This window comes from Leptonychotes weddellii, unplaced genomic scaffold (genome assembly GCF_054177405.1).
Source record: "Leptonychotes weddellii isolate Sample4059 unplaced genomic scaffold, ASM5417740v2 HiC_scaffold_11260, whole genome shotgun sequence".
Taxonomy (NCBI): Eukaryota; Metazoa; Chordata; class Mammalia; order Carnivora; family Phocidae; genus Leptonychotes; species Leptonychotes weddellii.
Window position 1 is genome coordinate 1 of NW_027690192.1, and position 6929 is coordinate 6929.

Here is a 6929-nt window from a genome sequence, read left to right on the forward strand (position 1 = left end):
GAGGGGTTAGCCTGGTGATGGGTATTAAAGAGGGCACGTTCTGCATGGAGCACTGGGTGTTATATGCAAACAGTGAATCATGGAACACTACATCAAAAACTAATGATGTAATGTATGGTGATTAACATAACAATAAAAAACTTTTTTAAAAAGTCTTTTCTTTTGTGAGTGTGACAATACAGGAAATTACCATTAAACTCAAGGGAGAGTCTCCTATTTCTTACTCTCACCTCTGTATTCTATTCTGCTACAATGATGAAAAGTCTACTTCACTAGCCATTTATAAACATTAATTTTCTTTTAGTAGCTTGAACTGAGACAAGGAAAATGTGAATCACTTGCCTGATACCATGTATGTTTTTGATTGCATAGCTTATTTCTCTTCGCAATTCCTTTTCATTGAACTCCATCTGCAGATGCAAAATGACCCACAGTTATGACACTTAATTCCTCTGAATAATAATATTGTTGAATATTAAAAAATGAGAAGAACTTGACTTCATTATTAATAAATGGATACTCATGTCTTTCCTAACTTAAACCCAGATGGTCAAAACATCTGCTTATATAAAGTTCAAGGCAACATAGAACATTGGGGATTTCTGGGAGTTTTAGTGTAGTGGATTTTAATTCTATTATAGATAGGAACGCTATGCATAAAGGATGCCTTCTGGACATAAATCTGGCCATTCATATGAAATATACAATTCTTCATTCTTTTGCTGAATGTAATAAATGTATTCACAGACAAATGCATAAATAAGAGTGTCACCTGACATGCAACAGCGGTCCAGCTGTGCTGAGATTAACAATGGCTGTCTTTTCTCCCTGGCCATTTTAACCACCTGCATTCAAGGCCTCTTTACAAGAGGAAATTAATAATATTTTTTTACCAATCCAATGTAGGATAGATGGCTGCAAAAAAATTTCCCAGAAGTTCTAGGTACTTTAAATTTATTTGGAATTAGGATCAAAGTGTCATGGAGCTTAGACTTAAAAGGGATATCAAGAGCACATTTGGTTCAGCCCCTGACTTCTGAGATTTGGCCTCTGCAGCTTCACTGTCTATCCATTTTCCCCCTCACACTTTATACCATAGAACAATGAATTGCTTTAGTTTCCTACCCACACCCTGTGGCCCAGAGCTCAGCCTTTACTGTTCCTCCTTCTTTATCTGGAACAACCCCAGCCCCTAACCCCCTCCTGCTTGACTAGCTGCTCATCCTTCTAAACTCAGCTCAGAAGCCAAGCTCCCTCAAGGACTCAGTCTGGGATTCGGGTCTGTAGGCTGTTTCCATAGCACCCTGTGCTGAAGTTTATCACTTTACTTAGCACATTTTAATGAAACCATCTATTTACCCATTTTCCTCCCACACCAAGACATAAGCACCCTCCTCTGTATGTGAAACAAATATCAGAGTCCCTAATACTACTTAGCCGCCTAATGGGCAAGCCAACCTAAGCAGAGCCAAAATAAAACTCTCTCGGTTCACACCTCTACACAAACTCACCTTTTGCTCAGTTTCCCTCATCTGATGGCCACTAACATTTGCTGTTGTGCAAGCCAAAGCCTTAGGAATCATTTTGAATCTCCTTTCTTGCATCCCCCATATCAACTCAAGCCCTACTGACCCTACCTCCAAAATCACAAATCCATCCACTTTCTCCATCCTCTCTTCTGGGGCATTTTTAATGTGAAGCTAAAGATTAAGGTTCAGGGCTTCTCTCTTATATAAGCACCTTCCAAGACCCTGTGCCTAACTGTGTGTTTATAATTTTGTATTCTTCTTCTTTAAGGCTGCCCACCCCCCAACTGTATAAACTTTAGGCCCCACAGAAAGTGGATTCACTCCTGCTCTGGCCCTACTGTTTAACTCACCTTACTTGTCTCCCTGAATCAACTCTTGCCCCTTTAAGATCCAACCCTCTCCCCTTCATCAGCTCTGCACCAGCCTCATCTATTCTTTACCCACTGTACAGACACTTGCTGTAGAGCCTCGTCCTCAGCTGCTTACCTTGAATGACCCTCTTCCCCAAGATCCTTACAGCTGACCTCTTCATGCCATTCTGGTCATGCTTTCAATGTCCCCTACTCAGAAGGACCTTGCCTGAAACATCCCATCAAAAGTGGCTCACTCGGGGCACCTAGGTGGAGCAGTCAGTTAAGCTTCTGACCCTTGGTTTCGGCTCAGGTCATGATCTCAGGGTCCTGGGATCAAGCCCTGCATCAGGCTCTGCACTCAGAAGGGAGTCTGCTTGAGATTCTCTCTCTCCCTCTCCCTCTGCCCCTCCCACTCATGCTGTTTGTCTCTCTCTCTCTCTCAAACAAATAAATCTTTTAAAAAAAAAAGTGGCTCAGTCAACCCCTTTCTCTAACATTATGTTACATAATAACATTTTATGTTTTCTTACTTTGTCTATTTGTAAAATTCTCTGTCTTTCCCCACCAGACAGTGCCTCTTTCTTGATCACTGGCACCTAGAATTTTGGCACAGAATAGGTGCTCAAGAAATATTTTTAAATTAATTAGACAACAAATAAACCTCATAGGAACTCAGTTAGTATTTGTTGAAATAATTTGAAATGTTGTTAGATCCCATTAAATAAATAAGATCAGAACCATCAGTAAGAAAATACTTCTCTCCTAAATTTCATCACCTGAGTACGAAGATTTTTGTTCAAAGATCTATCTCAGTCCTATACCACTCCCATAACATTTTATGAACAGTTATATAGAAAGAACATGGAAATGAAATGAAGTGAAAGGGAAAAAAAATAACATTTGGTACAAACCTTTACTATCTCAAAAGGAAAGCGTTCGTGGAATATACGATTGATTTTAGCCCCTCCTGAGAGCTCCAGGGTATCTACTTGATCCCCTGACCCTTCAATTCTCTTCTCGAAGTCCACAGCAAACTGCTGAACCATCCTATAATTGTGAAAGAGAAGTAAATTCAAGTTATAGTTACAAGGCTTTGCATTTCTCATTTTAATTTACTATGTGAGCCCTTAGAATCCTTTTCCTAGTGTTCTTAGTGGCACCTACTGGCAGAATGAACACTGCACTCTATTCAGCACTCAAAAATGTAATTATATCACATACATGTTATTAAGATTTATTTTAGGCAGTTAATTAAAATACATATCATAAATATCTGTGTCATTAGATGCATTCTGTCCATTTAGTTGAAACCATAAAGTGGTATTTAAAAATACTTAAATTAGGAACTAAAGTTAAACAGTAAAACTTTACATAGAAGAGTCAAAATGCCCCTCGGTTCCTATGACATCACATTCGCCTAGTGTTCTCTAACTGCTCCAGGTGAGTTCCCTCTTACTCTGTGAGCTCCTCTCCTCCCCGCCCCCAGCATCACAGACAATGCAAACTGGTGACCCGCATCCCCCTCTACAACTAGCTCTAGCGTTGTTTTTCAATGATCCCCCACAATTGGATAATAAAATTAAAACTCCTTAACCCATCACGCAAGATTCTCCACGGTCTGGCCCTGGATGCTCCATCTCTCACTACTTGTCCACACACCTTCTAAGCCAACCAGAAAGAAGCTATCCCCAGTTCGCTGCATGCACCATGCCTCTGCCCCTTGCTTCCTTGCCTGGCTAATTTTTATCTGTCCTTCAAGACTCAGTTCAAGCAACAGTTTTTCCAGGAAACTTTCCACGGTCCTACTGCCACACTCATTGCTCCTTGTTCCTTCAGCTTATTTTCCTTGTTCCTTCAGCTTATTTTCAGCACAGCACTTAGCAGAGTCCATCACTCTTGTTCACCTGTCAGTCTCTCTCCTAAGGGCAAGGACCACACATTTTATTTATCTCCCACTGCCCAATATATGAAAGGTACTCAATAAATTCAATGAAGGAATGAGTTACCTTAAGGTAGTTGGTAAAAACCAAATAAATATATTACAGGGGGAAAATAACAACCTACTTGCATTTTCTATTGCTAGATGTAGAAACTCTAATTTTGGCATGCTGGTACTACTTTCAAATTCAAAATTCAACAGGAAAAAATTCAAACCATCTAAGATTTGTATCCTTTATTCTCTTTCATCAAAATCGTTCATGAATTAAAACTGCAAATTAGGCCAGAAAATTCAGAACACAATTTGATGTAGCTATGTTTATGCATATGCCCATGTTAATCTAATTTTTAACCCCCTGAGAAGGTATATACATGAGAAAACACTGAAACACTGGGAAATTTTAGGAAATTTACCTCCAGCCTACACTCCAGCCCCCAGGCCCACTACAACAAGCTGTAAACAATCTCACACTATTCTCTTGTCCTCCTCATCCACCTGACAAACTCTCCCCATACATCAGGTTCTCATTAAAGTATCTTTTCCTCTGTGAACTCACAACCTTCCTCACCTGTAACTGCTTCCTCATCTGGGCTCCCTTAACAGTTTATACTTACCAGAAACATAGCATTTATCAGATTTTAACACAGTTAGTTGCTTATATGTCTGTTTCCCTTGCTCTTCTGTGGCCTCTTCTTGAGGGCAAAAGTCTTATTCATTGTTGAATCTCCAGTAGATAGCACAGAGCCAGACACCAAGTCGAACACAAAGAGCTAAGAGGAAGGCAAGAAGAGGCGGGCAGAAAGGGGGGAAGAAAGAAAAAAAGAAAGGGAGGGAGGAAGAGAGGAAGGAGCTGATCAGCCCCCTACAAGGGAAGAATCCAGATGTGGAAAATTCTGTAATCTGAATCCAATGGAGTCACAGAAGCGAGCCTAGTATTTATAAGGAGAGTAGTTTCAGTTGGATGTTAAGATGATGACCTAGGGCCTAAACAGAAATAGCTTTCTTTTCTCTGTAACTTGAAGAGTTTTTATAGGAGCTTAACCAAAGCCAAGAATAAAAAGATAAACTAGGAAAGAGTTGAATCTAAGAAAAAATTCTTTCCTCTGTATGATTCTATATTTTTAAATGAGGAAACGCAAGATGTTACATTAAATTTTTACTTAAATAATTTGAGTATTTAGAAATAGCTCCACAAAGAAAGGAATTTTGTCATGCATTTTGAACACCAGATTAAGGGCACCTTGATTGCAAGGCTGCACAGGAAGAAAGGGACCATAAGAGGTGGCAAGCATCATCCCTGGAAATGGATTTGGGATGCCCTGGAATATCAGCTGGGCAGAGGGTCTTCTAGTTGAGAGGGACCTGAGGTAAGTTGCAGCACAGGGATAAAAGGGCAGATGAGGCTGGGAGGGGCAAAAAAAATGGAAGAAAGATAAAAGACATAAGAAGCTGGCAATTCTCTAACAACTCTGCTGTCCTACCCAAGACCTCTCAGGGATAAACCTAGTAACCCAAGGATAAGATGGGAAGATCATGGAGGAGTAAAAAGATACTTGGCAGTTTTCACATTTGTGTTTTTAAAGAGCTACATTAAAATCATTACCAAAAAGGGTAAAAAGATACTTAAATGTGGCTTTATTGTCCATACTTTAATTATGAAAGCCTTGGTTCTCATTCCCCTGAAAAATGTACACAGATAAATCCCTGACTGACATAAAAAGATAATAAGTACGAGTGACATCAGTAGAAACAGTTGTACAAGACAGACGACACTTTTGACAGGAGCTTTGTCCACTTCTAAAGACTAAGGGCAAAAACCCTGCTGAGTTATCACTATTGGTTTTACTCATTTACGGAATCCAATTATCAAAGGGCAAGGAAACTGGGCAAGCGGATGGGCAACTGGTTCAATCTACAGTAACAGAATAAGATCAACAATGATTCTTCAAGAACACATAAAGACTCGAGGCTCATTGTATAAAATACACAAAGTCTTGTGCACATTACGTGCTTTTTCTAGAAAATAGCACGACAAAGAGGCTAAGGCAAAAGCAAACTGAAGAAATGAGTTTCAAATGCTGAACAAGGGAGGGCAAGAGGACTCACTGCAGCAATGCCTTGGTCTTCCTGGTGGGGTCCTCTGGCTTGAAGTTTTTGTAGGCTTCCACTTCATGTTCTATGGAGAGCAACTGTCCCTGTAGCTTGTTCCTGAAGTTTGGCAGGGTATCTCGAATGTGGTTGGTAAGTTGCTAAATAAAACAAAACAAAATCATGTAGATGTAACAGATGACAGATGAACTCAGGAGACAAAAATTGACCTTCCCTGTTTTCCTAATCATTTAAAACTTAGAAATCATATGCGTATATACATTTGAGACTAACTATGTAGGGAAATCATGAGAAGCAGTTCCAACTCTCTCCTGGCCTTAAGGAGATGCTCAAAATTCCTTCAACTAGAGTCGCTCGCTTGGGCTACCTCTTTATGCCTGGCTGGAAATACCCTGTTAAAATGCACCTAATGTTACTCAGAAGGCTGCCTAATAACACTTTGGCATGAATTGATCTATCAGATTACCTAGATTGTAGAAAGGAGCCTTAAGTTGGACTGTGGCTAGAAATGAAGAAATTGGAGTTACAGGTACTGCCGGACGTTTCAGGACCACACTATGGAACTGTAGGTACCTGTCAGCTGTCCACTTCCTCTCCATTCTGCAGCTCAGACAGGGGCTTCCTCTTGCCCTGCCTCTAGGCGTCAGTCCAGCGGTGCTGGTTCACGTCATGGGTTTATTCCTTCAGCAGTTTGCATATGAAAGCTCCATGACTAGCAAAGGAAAACTCTCTCTCTGCTGTTGACATCTCTACTTAACCATCCACTTGGCAATTCCACTGAGATCATCTGCTGGCACCTCAAGCTCAGCAGGATGAAAAATTCTCTAAAAGACTGTCTACAAGTACATGATTAAGAACAAAGTTGGGGGCGCCTGGGTGGCTCAGTTGGTTAAGAGTCTGCCTTCGGCTCAGGTCATGATCCCAGAGTCCTGGGATGAGCCCCGCATCGGGCTCCCTGCTCAGCGGGAAGCCTGCTTCTCCCTCTCCCACTCCCCCTGC

General features: G+C 40.8%; 1 long non-coding RNA gene across 2 annotated transcripts; it reads right to left on the reverse strand.

Moving 5' to 3' along the window:
• Positions 1-335: 335 nt before the first annotated feature.
• On the reverse strand, positions 336-6923 carry LOC145718149 (uncharacterized). 2 transcript variants are annotated; one of them, XR_014141610.1, is made up of 4 exons: positions 6504-6923; positions 5928-6070; positions 2794-2929; positions 336-410 (listed from the first exon to the last, which is right to left on the reverse strand). It is a non-coding gene; the product is annotated as an uncharacterized LOC145718149 (long non-coding RNA). The 2 variants fall into 2 exon arrangements; XR_014141609.1 differs by lacking the exon at positions 6504-6923 and having other exon boundaries at positions 5928-6096.
• Between the last annotated feature and the right edge of the window lie 6 nt (positions 6924-6929).